We start from the raw sequence: 15,103 nt of genomic DNA on the forward strand, positions 1-15,103 counted from the left end.
GAATCACTTCTACGTTCAACCTTTAACCTCTTGTGGATGACAGCGTCTCACTCCCCTTCTATGACACGTGCTCAGGAGCTGAACTCGGGTCATAGCTGGGTGGTCCCTGGGGCTATCTGCCACTAGGACCCATCTCTAATGCCAGACGTCACCGATCACGGTGATGCCTGGCTTTAACCCCTTAGACACCGCAATCAAATTTGATTGTAGCATCTAAAATGCAAGTAAAAATGTCCCGGCAGCTCTGTGAAACTAAGTAAAAACACCTAACCTGCCAAATTCAGGACTCTGGAAAGTGTCTACTTCCCTCCCTCACAAGCGTCTAGAAAAAGTGTATGTGGTAGAGCTTTTCCCACCACAGCAGAGCTGCGATAAATTAATCATCCTGCACCTTCTTGATAATTAAGATTCACGCTAGTCAAACCCACCACCCAAATAAATGTGGGAAAATAACTCTACTGTAGACATTCTTTGATAAATCTGGGCCATAGTATTTCACATACGTGAGTGCACAACTCCCATTTTTGTAAATATTTTATTATATCTTTTTATGTGACAACAATTAAAAAATGACCCTCTGCTACAATGTATAGTAGTGAGTGCACAGCTTGTATAACAGTGTTTAATGTTGTGTCCCTTAAAAATAACTCAACACACAACCATTACTGTCTAAACCTTGTCAACAAAAGTGAGTACATCCCTTAGTTGAAATGTCCCAATTTGGCCCAGTTAGCCATTTTTCTTCCCCAATGCCATGTGACTCGTTACTGTGACAATCGCTCAGATGTAAATGAGGAGCAGGTGTCTTAAATTTGGTGTTATCGCTCTCACACTCTTTGATACTGGTCACTGGAAGTTCAACATGACACCTCATAACAAAGAGCTATCAAAGAATCTGGAAAAAAATGTCTCCAGACCTAAACCCTATTGAGCATCTTTTGGCCATCCTTAAAATGGAAGGTGGGGGAGTGCAAGGTCTCTAACATCCACCGGCTCCGTGATGTCATCATGAAGGAGTGGAAGAGGACTCCAGTGGCAACCTGTGAAGCTCTGGTGAACTCCATGCCCATAAAGCTTAATGCAGTGCTGAAAAATAATAGTGGCACACAAAATATTAACACTCAAGTCCCAATTTGGACATTTCCACATAGGGGTATACTCACTTTTATTGGCAATGTTTAGACATTAATGGCTGTGTTTTGAGTTATTTTGAGGGGACAGCAACATCAAACACTGTTATACAGGCTGTGCACTCACTACTTTACATAGTAAGGGGTGTGCTCATGTGAAATACTGTATGACACTATGTCAAGATTATCTCTATAGGACCTCCAGCTGCTGAAAAACTACAACTACCAGAATGCCCAGACAACCAAAGGCTGTCCAGGCATGCTAGAAGTTGTCATTTAGCAGCAGCTGTAGGTCCACAGTTTGGAGACCACTGCTTTATAAGGATTTACATTTTTTACTCATGAAGTAAGACACTGGAAGTGCAAGGTCACAATTCTGGCAGCTTGCATTGACCACCAGGTGGAGCTCTTGTATGGGTTGGTATGCCTTGCATTAAAATCAATCATAAGATGTAAGGGCATGTTTACACAAGAAAAACTGTGACAAATACTGCATAAAAGATCACACAGTTTCCATTTCGCATTGATTTCAGTGGGCATTCTTCAAAAACAATTACACTGAAAGAAGGGACATTGTCACTTTTCAATACAATTCTGTCTGGTAGCTCCCAGAAAAGTTAATGCTAGCCTTATGCATTACAGGGTAAAACAAAATATAGCACAGCCATTTGTACAACCCACTACGTACAACAATAATTTACTGTATTGCACAGTACTGTTAAAGAAGGATACCCAATGTTTCCATAGCTGCATGAGTATGATCAAGAAACCGTCTACATCCTCCTATTTTTTTTACTATGTGATACATAGTCATTAACATTATTCTCTAAATCCATCAGAGAATAATAGTAGAATCATGCCATGCAGAATATTAACTTGCATCTTATTATCATAATAGGTATATGTTCTGACAGGTAAAGGAAAGTCTTCCACCATTTTGGTTACTGCCCTTCTTTAACATATATTTCCTTTGCATGATGTCTGAGACGCTCACATCATCTTATATAGAATCTTGGTATGCCCTCTTCCACAATACATATGAATATGTACAGTGTATCTCACTGTATGAGTGATTGTACCATACACCTACTGACAACATAAATATAATCCTAACTGCTGAATGCCATATCCATTACAAATGCCACAGGCAGGTATGTGCTGTGTAAGCCCTTCTCATTCTTTATCTATGCCCTATTAGCGGGACATATCCATAATCGTACTAATACAGCCCATGAATCCAGTGCAGTGTTCTGTAACATCCTTTGTCCTTCAACAGTAAACTAGACCTTCCAGAAACCACTTGAGCCATTCAGTAAGTAAACTGACTTAATAATCTGTAATACTACAATGGCACCAGAAGAAGTATAGGTAACACTGTTAGATATCTGTGACTGCTACATACTGTGTGATATAGCAGTAGAAATGTGTTTGGGTTCTACATGTGACCTTGGATATCTGTGTGCGCCCTTTGTGTTATCTTCTAGTAATCTCTTATCAAAACAGTTGAGATTGAATGTGCACTTGATCAAATACATTATTTGGTATCTCACCATCTTTCTTTGAAGAAAATGTTCAATTTCAGACATCAATTTAATGTTTATACAAATGGAAATAAACAGTGAAAATGTGGAGTAACTTTTTACATTGTGTGGCACTAAATAACACAGAGTAGCGCCATTGTGACTGTCTGATCAGGTAGAGTATTTGCCCCAGTATGGGCCCAGTGGGATGTTAAGGTTAAAGGGGTATTCCAGGCCAAAACTTTTTTTATATATATCAACTGGCTCCGGAAAGTTATACAGATTTGTAAATTAGAAAAAATATAGTTGATAAGACAACTAGATACCAGTCCTCAAGGTATATGTGAAGGTATAGTAAAGAATAGAAGGTGATCCAGATATCAATTAAATATATTTATTAGGAAGTATGTGGTGGTCACTGGTATCAAATGTCCATGCAGGGCCCTTGCATGGGACACAGACACAGCGTAATATTGAATTATAATAAAACAGTATATTAAAAATGTATTTAAAATAAAATACAAATACAAATAAAAAACTTGCATCTATATTTTAGTATGATAATGAAATTAAGAGGTACTGTCAATGTGCTTTCACTGCTCGGTTGGTCAAATGTCTCTTGAAAGTACAATAGAGTGAATCCAATAGCTGGATATGCTATGCTGACAACGGATTATCCTGTATTTAAACAGTCTCAGTAAATAGCTTTTCAGTGTTGTGTATCCAGTGTTGGTGATACAGTGTCAATATACGGTATGGCAGCCGTTAGTGGTACAGTGTTGCAAACTGTATCAAGAAATAAAGTCCGGTGCAGAGCACCACTCACCACCCTTTTACTCACTGGTATCGCTGTCGGCACTGGAGAAGCTTGTTCGGTGATGCATTGTGGGAGTATCAGACCTCTGGCAGTATCGGTCTCTGTCTCCTGTATCTGGCGATGCTGTAAGCAGCGCTGTGGGTACGTTGATGGTTACTTGCTTTCAAGGTCCGCGGCTGGCACGGATGGCTCCGGCCTCACAGATATGCCGAGGGTCCTTGGTTGATGGGATCAGATGGCTCAAAGAGCAGTGTAGCCAGGGCAGCGGTGGGTAAGTGTGCAGCGTGCCTCGTGTGATCAAGCGCTTATCGCGCGTAGAGTAGCAGTGAGGTAGTTGTGGTCCCAAAGTTGAGGTCTCCAGCAGTTGCAAATGAAATTCTGTAATCGGCTGGATTTTTTGGAATAGATGTGGATAGATGCAAGGATTACAAATAATTCTATACGCGTTGCAAGGCCGCGGGCCTTTTCTTCTTCGCATGCCTGAGAATGTTTGGGAGTAGTGGTTATGCAACAACTGGAGGCACACTGGTTGGGAAACATTGCCTGTTTCCTAACTTAGTGTTTCCCAACCCGTGTGCCTCCAGCTGTTGCATAACCACTACTACCAAACATTCTCAGGCATGCTGGAAGTAGTAGTTCGGCAACATCTTTAGAGACAGATGTTGCCGAACTACAACAGCTGGAGGTCCCCCCCCCCCTGTGAATGTACAGGGTACATTCACATGGGCAGGGGGCTTACAGTGAGTATCAGGCTGTAAGTTTGAGATGCAGCAAATTTTGTGCGGCAGCTCAAACTCGCAGCGGGAAACTCGCTATAATCCCCCGCCCGTGTGACTGTACCCTAAAAACACTACACTACACAAAATAAAATAAAAAACACTACATATACACATACCTCTACACAGCCCCCCTCCCCAATAAAAATGAAAAACGTCTGATATGCCACTGTTTCCAAAATGGAGCCTCCAGCTGTTGCAAAACAACAACTCCCAGTATTGCTAGACAGCCGTTGACTGTCCAAGCATGCTGGGAGTTTTGCAACAGCTGGAGGCACTCTGTTTGGGAATCACTGGCGTAGTATACCCCTATGTCCACCCCTATGCAAATCCCTAATTCAGGCCTCAAATGCACATGGCGCTCTCACTTTGGAGCCCTGTCGTATTTCAAGGCAATAATTTAGGGCCACATATGGGGTATCGCCCTACTCGGGAGAAATTGCCAAACAAATTTTGGGGGGCTTTTTCTCCATTCACCCCTTATGAAAAGGTGAAGTTGGGGTCTACACCAGCATGTTAGTGTAAAAAAAATAAATTGTTTACACTAACATGCTGGTGTTGACCTATACTTTTCATTTTGACAAGAGGTAAAAGGGGAAAACCCCCCCTAAAATTTGTAATGCAATTTCTCCCGACTACGGAGGTGCAAAGTGCTCTGGGGGCACACAACAAGGCCCAGAAGAGAGAGTTCACCATGTACATTTGAGGTGATTTGCACAGGGATGGCTGATTGTTACAGCGGTTTTGACAAACGCAAAAAAAACAAAACCCCACATGTGACCCCATTTAGGAAACTACACCCCTCACGGAATGTAATGAGGGGTGCAGTGAGAATTTACCCCCACTGGTGTCTGACAGATCTTTGGAACGGTGGGCTGTGCAAATTAAAAAGTTTGTACAGCCCACTGTTCCAAAGATCTGACAGACACCAGTGGGGGGTAAATGCTCACTGTACCCCTCATTACATTCTGTGAGGGGTCTAGTTTCCAAAATGGTATGCCATGTGTTTTTTTTTGCTGTCCTGGCACCATAGGGGCTTCCTAAATGCGACATGCTCCCCGAGCAAAATTTGCTATTAACCCTTGCAAAAATGTGAAATTTGGGGGGGAAACACACATTTTAGTGAAATTTTCTTTTTTTTTTTTTACATATGCAAAAGTCGTGAAACCCCTGTGGGGTATTAAGGCTCACTTTATTCCTTGTTATGTTCCTCGAGGGGTCTAGTTTCCAAAATGGTATGCCATGTGTTTTTTTTTTTTGCTGTCCTGGCACCATAGGGGCTTCCTAAATGCGACACGCCCCCGAGCAAAATTTGCTCTCAAAAAGCCAAATATGACTCCTCTTCTGAGCATTGTAGTTTGCCCGCAGTGCACTTCTGGTCAACTTATGGGGTACCTCCATATTCAGAAGAGATGGGGTTACAAATTTTGGGGGGTATTTTTGCTATTAACCTTTGCAAAAATGTGAAATTTGGGGGGGAAACACTGTTTTAATTTTTTTACATATGCAAAAGTTGTGAAACACCTGTGGGGTAGTAAGGCTCACTTAATTAATTGTTACGTTCCTCAAGGGGTCTTGTTTCCAAAATGGTATGACATGTGTTTTTTTGCTGTTCTGGCACCATAGGGGCTTCCTAAATGCAACATGCCCCCCAAAAACCATTTCAGAAAAACGTACTCTCCAAAATCCCCTTGTCGCTCCTTCGCTTCTGAGCCCTCTACTGCGCCCGCGGAACACTTTACATAGACATATGAGGTATGTGCTTACTCAAGAGAAATTGGGCTACAAATATAAGTATAACATTTTTTCCTTTAACCCCTTGTAAAAATTCAAAAATTGGGTCTACAAGAACATGCGAGTGTAAAAAATGAAGATTGTGAATTTTCTCCTTCACTTTGCTGCTATTCCTGTGAAACACCTAAAGGGTTAAAAGGCTGACCGAATGTCATTTTGAATACTTTGGGGGATGCAGTTTTTATAATGGGGTCATTTGTGGGGTATTTCTAAGATGAAGACCCTTCAAATCCACTTCAAACCTGAACTGGTCCCTGAAAAATAGTGAGTTTGGAAATTTTATGAAAAATTGGAAAATTGCTGCTGAACTTTGAAGCCCTCTGGTGTCTTCCAAAAGTAAAAACTTGTCAATTTTATGATGCAAACATAAAGTGGACATATTGTATATGTGAAGAAAAAAAATTATTTTGAATATCCATTTTCCTTACAAACAGAGAGCTTCAAAGTTAGAAAAATGCAAAATTTTCAAAATTTTTCATCAAATTTGGGGATTTTTCACCAAGAAAAGATGCAAGTTACCACAAAATTTTACCAATATGTTAAAGTATAATATGTCACGAAAAAACATTCTCGGAATCAGAATGATAACTAAAAGCATTCCAGAGTTATTAATGTTTAAAGTGACAGTGGTCAGATGTTCAAAAAATGGCCAGGTCCTAAGGTGTAAAATGGCTGGGTCCTTAAGAGGTTAAGACAGTGGCGAGAATATTCAAAGAGTTGTGTTATTAGGGCTCTTTATTTTGCACCTCAAAGAGTGTTAACTTTGCCTCATTTTCAGAAGTGTGTTTGGTCTTTTGAAAATTGCAGGCACAAACAGCAAATCATTTTATACCAGGTATACTTGGTATTAGCTGCGACAATTTGTGCACCAGAAAGTGGTGCTAAACCTTTGAAAATAGGGAGCTAATAGCACAAAAAGCCTAACCACGCCACTTTTCAAAAACAGATGGCTAACAGGATGCTAAACTGGGTGATAAATATCTTACTAGGTGGCGCTAATAGTGGGTGCCACATTTTAAGCAAATGTGGCGTAGCTAAAGCAAAAAAAGTGATGCTAAATTATTTGCATATTCACCCCAGTGTGCTTACCAAGAGGGACTTTCTATGCACTCAGGCCAAATCCAACACTTCCACCACTGGAGTGAGGTGCAGCACCTGGTAAGACACCATCAGTGCTTGCTTGACCATTGCTCAGATCTGTGTATGGTGGAAACTCTAAAGAGAGCTAGTGCCAGATGCAGCCATCTCTTCAGAAAGTGAGAGCGACATCAGAGCCAGACCAAAGTCTGGCCATACTCTGCTCCCCAGAGACCAGGCTGTTGTGTGGTTAAGTAAGGTTAGTCTTCCATTGTGCAATGAATGTCCTACAGGGGAGTCACGCCAAACTGTTTACCTCGAGCTCTGAGAGGTTGAACAAATTCACCTGCACTATCAAGATTATTGTTGAATGTTTGAGACTGCTGCTGGGTTCCATTTATTGCTGTCTTCCTGCAGTATCCTTTCATTGTAGTAGTTGGTAAATTAATTATGAATTCAGGTAGAAGAAACAGACATGGTCGCACATCTACAATCTTGTATAAGGATCTGATTGCTTCTCAGCATAATATCAAAAACTAACAGGTTGTTAGTATACATTTTTGATCAAAAAGTACAAGCCCACTCGCCACGTCAAGGCCACCTATTAAGAGTGGGTCCCTAACGTCCCTAACATAAAATGGCGTAGCACTAGGTGGTGACCACCACCGCCGCGACACCAGTGCCCACAGGGGAACGACCCCCTGGCAGAGCGGCCCCAATGCCACTCAAACCAGTCTATGGGTCGCACCTCCCCACAGACACGGCACCACGGCAGCAACGGACGCCGCACAGCACCACACCAGTGTGAACAAGGTGTAACAGCACACTTACCAAGCTCTCCCAGTCAGACTGGGAGGCTGCTAGGAAAGTAATAGCCCTTGTGTAGCTAACTATTACTTATATAGGGTTGGGCTGAGGGGGTGGGGAAGAGTGCAGACACATGTTCAAACAAAAAAAAGGAGGGGATAGAAAACACAATGTGAATTCATGTAGAAGAAACAGACATAGCCGCACATCTACAATCTTGTATAATGATCTGATTGCTTCTCAGCATAATATCAAAAACTAACAGGTTGTTAGTATACACTTTTGATCAAAAAGTACAAGCCCACTCGCCACGTCAAGGCCACCTATTAAGAGTGGGTCCCTAACGTCCCTAGCATAAAATGGCGTAGCACTGGGTGGCGACCACCACCGCCGCGACACCAGTGCCCATTATCATTAACTGTTTGCATTAGGAGCTTTTATTGAACCTACATCATTATCCTATATTGCTCACTGTTGTCACCCAGTAAATACTTTAATACACCCATGTCTGATTCTTTTCACATGATTCTTGGACTCTGTTAAGTGGTGTAAGGGTCTATTCACACAGCAGAATTTCCGTTTGCAGAATTCCGCTTGTGGAAATCTGCATCCAATTAGGGCCATAAACTTCTATGGGATTCCGCACTCCGCAAGCGGAAATTCAGAAGTATTAGGAGTTGCGCCGCGGTCATACATGCTGGCCACGGACGCACTCCTCCATGACCCTATAAGTACTAGCACTTCTTTTTGACCCTTGCCGGATCTTTGTGCCTCATCAGCCTTAGAGAAAGCGTTCAGTTTGTTTCTTGCCTTGCCGTGTATCTGACCCTATTGCTACGTATCCTGACTTTGCTCCTGTGCCGCCTGCCCTCTGACCTCTTGCTACATGACCTGACCTTGCTACTGTGCCGCCAGCCCTGACCTCCTGCCAGTCCTGACTACGTCACACCACGTTACACCTCGGCTGCCTTTGTGGACGAGTCATATCAGGGGTAGCGACCTGGGTGCCACCTGCTGCAGCAAGTCCATCCCGCTTTGCGGCGGGCTCTGGTGAAAACCAGCGCCACCTTAGAATCTACTCCCTGGTATGGCCCACGTCATCATTCTCACAGGTTAGCGGATCCACTACACCTCGGTTGTAACAGTAAGATCCGGCCATGGATCCGCCAAGGTGCCACTGCCTAGTGTTGAGGATCTCTCCTCAATTGTGGCTCAACAGTCACAACAGCTGGCTCAACAGGCTCAGCAGCTGAATCAGCTGTCCACCATGATGCAGCAGCTCCTTTCCTTACAGCAGCAACAGCAACAGCGGTTCTATCGGGGACAGCAACTTCTGGGGCATCCCTTGGTCCCAAGCTTCATCTGTCGCTGCCAACCAATTATGAGGGGGACCCTAAATTGTGCAGAGGCTTCGTTACTCAGTGCTTTATGCATGTGGAACTCATGTCTGATCAGTTTCCGTCTGAATGTGCAAAAGTGGGTTTTGTGGTGAGAATTCTTTCTAGTAAGGCGCTGGCCTGGACTACTCCTCTCTGGAAGAAAGGTGATCCTGTGACAACCAATCTGCAAGCTTTCCTTTCAGAATTCCACAGTGTCTTCGAGGAGCCAGCACATTCTTCCTTGGCAGAAACCGAGCTCCTGAACCTCCGTCAAGGGGATTCCTTCGTTGGCGACTACGCAGTCCAATTCCATACTCTAGCTTCTGAATTGGATTGGAATGCTGCGGCCCTGTGTGCCACCTTCAAGAAGGGACTTTCTAGCAGGCTAAAGGATGCCCTGGCCACATGGGACCCACCATCTTCCCTGTCTGAATTTATTCTGTTGGTTACTCGCATTGATGTGAGTTTTGCTGAGAGACAAGAGGAGCTCCAACAACAACGTGAACCTGCCCGTTCACGTCATCTTACCCGTTTGCTCTGGTATTTCAGCGGCCACCTCTGCCTACTTCTTTGCCTCCTGCAGATGAGCCCATGCTGGTGGATCAAGCTAATCTGTCTCCTCAAGAGAGGTCACGCCGACAGGAAGAGAATCTGTGCCTGTACTATGCCAGCCCGGAGCATTTTCGCAATAACTATCCTCTTCGGCCTCAGCAACCGGGAAAAGCATGCGCCTAGGGCATGTGGGTAGGCGTCTCTAGGTGTGAATACTCCGTCTCCTCGCTTATACATGCCTGTCCAGTTCTTCACCTCCTCTGGTTCCTAGTTCCTTGTTTCTGTTTTTGTGGACTCTGGTTCACCAGGGAACTTTGTGGATGCCTCTCTGGTCCACACAGCTTGCTATGCCTCTGTACATCTCTACTATCAATGGGGAGTGCCTGAATTCCGCAGTGAAGTTTATAACTGAACCTCTGAAGATGCAAGTAGGCGCTATGCACAAGGATTGGATCAAGTTCTATGTGCTTCCACACTGTTCTTCCTCGTTCCGGCAAGCCCGTCCCCAACGGGAGACTTCTCCAGAGTGCCAATCAAGAACCGGGGCGTGATGTTGCAGCCAAGGCAGACCGATGAGAACCGAGGAAGAACAGTGTGGAAGCACATAGAACTTGATCCAATCCTTGTGCATAGCGCCTACTTGCATCTTCAGAGGTTCAGTTATAAACTTCACTGTGGAATTCAGGCACTCCCCATTGATAGTAGAGATGTACAGAGGCATAGCAAGCTGTGTGGACCAGAGAGGCATCCACAAAGTTCCCTGGTGAACCAGAGTCCATGAAAACAGAAACAAGGAACGAGGAACCAGAGGAGGTGAAGAGCTGGAAAGGCATATATAAGCGAGGAGAGGGAGTATTCACACCTAGAGATGCCTACCCACATGCCCTAGGCGCATGCGTTTCCCGGTTGCTGAGGCCAAAGAGGATAGTTATTGCGAAAATGCTCCGGGCTGGCATAGTGTTTTGCGAGAAGCAAGCAGAGAGTCTTCCTCCTCATCAACCCTACGATTGTCCAATCCATCTTCTGCCAGGTTCTTCGCCACCTCGGGGAAGAATCTATCCTTTATCGGCTCCTGAGACACATGCCATGTCTGAATACATCAGAAGGGCTTAATTCAAAAGTCTACCTCTCCTGCCGGAGCCGGTTTATTCTTTGTGGAAAAGAAGGACGGTTCTCTCCGTCCCTGCATTGATTACCGGGGACTTAATAAGATCACCATCAAGAATCGGTACCCTTTCCAACTGATCTCGGAACTATTTGATCGCCTACGGAGAGCCAGGATTTTCACCAAGTTGGACTTGCGAGGGGCATATACATTTATTAGAATCTGTGAAAGAGATGAGTGTAAGACGGTTTTTAATACCCATGATGGACATTATGAGTACCTAGTGATGCTGTTTGGCTTCTGTAATGCCCCGGCCGTTTTTCAAGAATTTGTCAATGACATTTTCGAGTTCTCCTTTACACTTGCATTGTGGTGTATCTGGACGACAAATTGATCTTCTTGCCCAACTTGGAAGTTCATCGCACTCATGTGCCTCAGGTTCTGCGTCGCCTTCGGAGCAATCGCCTCTATGCCAAGCTCGAGAAATGTCTCTTCGAGAAGTCGTCTTTGCCGTTCCTCAGCTTTATTGTCTCTAACCAAGGCCTTCGGATGGATCCTGATAAGCTGTATTCTGTTCTAACCTGGCCATAACCTTCTGGTCTGTGGGCTATTCAACGCTTCCTTGGCTTTGCCAGCTATTATCAGCAGTTCATTCCGCATTTCTCCACCCTTGTAGCTTGTGGCTCTTACTAAGAAAGGTGCCAATCCCAAGTCCTGGCCGCCTACAGCGGAGGAAGCTTTTTCTCATTTGAAGTCGGCATTTGCCTCTGCACCTGTTCTGAAAAGACCAGACCTGGACAAGCCTTTCTACCTTGAAGTGGATGCCTCTTCTGTAGGAGCCGAAGCAGTTTTGACAAAAAAATCCTCCAAGGGCAAAACAGTGACTTGCGGCTTCTTCGGAGATCGGGAACTCTTGGCTATTAAGCTCACTCTGATAGAATTGCATCACTTGTTAGAGGGAACAACTCATCCTATCAATATCTACACTGACCATAAAAATCTTCTTTACTTACAGTCTGCTCAACGTCTGAACCCCCTGCAGGCCAGGTGGTCACTTTTCATTTCCCGGTTTCATTTTCTCATTCATTTTCGACTTGCACACGAGCATCAGAGCCGATGCCCTCTCTCGAGCATACGATGTGGTGGGTCAGGAACCTTTACCTCGTCATATTGTGCCTCCAGATCAATTGGTTTTGGCAGCACCGGTCAAGTTCCTCCTGGGAAAGACTTTTGTACCAACTCGCCTTAGAATTAAGGTTCTAAACTGGGGACATTCTTCCTTATTGGCCGATCACCCAGGAATACGGATGTATACTTTGCTCATCACCCGTCATTACCGGTGGCCGAACCTGGAGCGAGATGTTGCTGAATATGTCTGTTCCTGCACAATATGTGCTTGTGACAAAATACCTCGTAGCAAAACCGGTCTCCTACATCCTTTACCCATCCCTGAGTCTCCGTGGACCCACATCGCCATGGATTTCATCACTGATTTGCCGTCCTCCTCCTGTTGCATTGTCATTTGGGTGGTCAATGATCATTTCTCTAAGATGGCTCATTCTGTACCTCTGCCTAGACTTCCTTCTGCTCCTCAGTTGGCAAATTAATTTTTCCGACATATATTCCGCCTGCATGGTCTACCGCTTGGCATAGTTTCTGACAGAGGGGTTCCATTCGTTTCCAAGTTTTGGCGGGCCCTCTGCCTCAAATTCAAATTGGACTTTTCATCAGCGTACCATCCACAAACCAACGGCCAGGTGGAGCGGGTGAACCAAGTTCTTGGAGAGTATCTTCTCCATTTCGTTTCTGTCCGGTAAGATGACTGGTCCAATTTGTTACCCTGGGCCGAGTTCTCTTACAATCTTTGTGACTGAGTCTACAGGTACCTCTCCATTCTTTGTTGTTTACGGTTATCATCTTCGTCCTTCTCTACCTCTGCCCGCTTCTTCTGGAGTACCAGCAGTTGATGTTTTGCTTCCGGACTTTCAATCCATTTGGTAGGAAACCCGGCGTTCTTTAGCTGTCGCCTCCTCCTGCATGAAGTCCCAGGCTGACAAGAAGAGGAGGTCTCCACCAGTCTTTTCCCCTGGAGACAAGGTGCTCTCTGCAAAGTATGTTTGTCTGAAGCAACCTAGTTACAAATGTGGTTCTTGGGTCCTTTTAAAGTTCTACGCCGCATCAATTCAGCTGCGTACAAGTTACATCTCCCTCCTCTGTGCATCCCAAACTTCTTCCACGTCTCCCTCCTCAAGCCGTTGGTCCTTAACCGGTTCTCTCAAAAGAATATCTCACCTACCCCTGTTACTGGGGCCTCGGATGTGTTTGAAGTTCCGGAGATACTCGCCACCAAGACCAAGGGGGGAAACGGTACTTCCTGGTTGATTGGAAGGGTTTTGGTCCTGAGGAGAGGTCTTGGGAACCTGAGGAGAACATCTTAGACCCGGATCTGATGCTCAGGTTTCTCTGACCTAAAAAGTTGGGGAGACCTAAGGGGGGGGGTACTGTTAGGAGTTGCGCAGCGTTCAGACATGCTGGCCGCAGACACACTCCTCATTCGCTGCCTGGCATGGTCCGTAGTGCAATTCGCATCACGCGATCGCATTCAGCCCTCTGCTTCTTACCTCCCTCATCATCTTTGTGTGCTTCCTGCTTGCCGGTGCGCATGTCCCGACCTCCTAGGGCACACGCGTGCCGGCTCTGTGAAATTTAAAGGGACAGGGTACATTTAATTGGTTCTTGCTGCTCCATGACCCTAGTACTTCCTTTTGACCTTTGCCAGATCTTTGTGCCTTATCAGCCTTAGAGAAAGCGTTCAGTTTGTGTCTTGCCTTGCTGTGTATCTGACCCTATTGCTACGTATCCTGACTTTGCTCCTGTACTGGCTGCCCTCTGACCTCTTGCTGCATGACCTGACCTTCCTACTGTGCCGCCAGCCCTGACATCCTGCCAGTCTTGACTACATGTTGTCTTGTTACACGGCTGCCTGTGTGGACAAGTCCTATCAGGGGTAGCGACCTGGTGGCACCTGCCGCAGCTAGTCCATCCTGCTTTGCGGTGGGCTCTGGTGAAAACCAGCAGCACCGTAGACTCCGCTCCCTGGTACGGCCCACGTCAACATCCTCACAGGTTAGCGGATCCACTACACCTCAGTCGTAACAAGAAGTGTGAATAGGAGTGCGGAATCCCATAGAAGTCTATGGGCTTTAGTTTGAGGCGGAATTCTGCAAGCGGTATGAATAGACCCTTATGTGACCTGACTTGATATGATACATTTTGATTTTTATGCTTCCCAGAACAGGTAAGTCTGAAGGATTCTTGGTAGGAGTAAGACTTTTTCTTGCCATACACATCTAACATCTTGTCGCTCCACTAAACTTTTCATGAATGAAGAAGTAATGCTCCTTTATACACTGGGGCCCAGATTTATTAAACTAATTATTAGACAATGTAAACTAAGAATGGGCCAGATTTATCACAGTGTATCTTAGTGTTTAATACATCTGCGATACTGATATTACATTGTCTAGTCTATGTTTAGAGCAACTACTAGCAAAACTGTGTGCCAGAAGTCTGACATATTTTTGGTACATGGTGTCACATCATAAGCCACGCTACTTTCACAGAAGACACACCCCTTTGTAAAAGGTGTCTAAAACATGTACAAATTATGCCAGAATTTTGTCTCATTTGCAATAGTAAAATTGCCCCTATGTTCTACTTTAAATGCTCAATTTAGCTAACTAAGACAACTGACTAGTCAGCAGACTTCAATGTTGTTCTGTAATCATTTTCTGACTACAAACAGTAGTATCTTGTTTCATTTCTTGACAGACATCAACCATACAACTTGGATTTCTAGTTATATGTGGCTCCTTGAGCATAAAAATTTATACATAAAGCTTTTAATGGCCATTATTTTGTCAATATTATTGGTTATATCTCATTTCACTGTTTTTATTTTTGCATAAGCTTAGACTGTCAACTAGTGTATTTTCATTATTTTTGTTACCTAATTCTCTACGTTTTCTGTTTGTATTTTTTAGTCACCTGTAACCCAGGTTGGCATTTATTCCATGTCTGGTTTTCACTAAACCCTTCATCAATTCTAATTAGTTGAAGATATGCTTCTAATTAGTTGAAGATGTG

Source organism: Hyla sarda, chromosome 2 (genome assembly GCF_029499605.1).
Source record: "Hyla sarda isolate aHylSar1 chromosome 2, aHylSar1.hap1, whole genome shotgun sequence".
NCBI lineage: Eukaryota > Metazoa > Chordata > Amphibia > Anura > Hylidae > Hyla > Hyla sarda.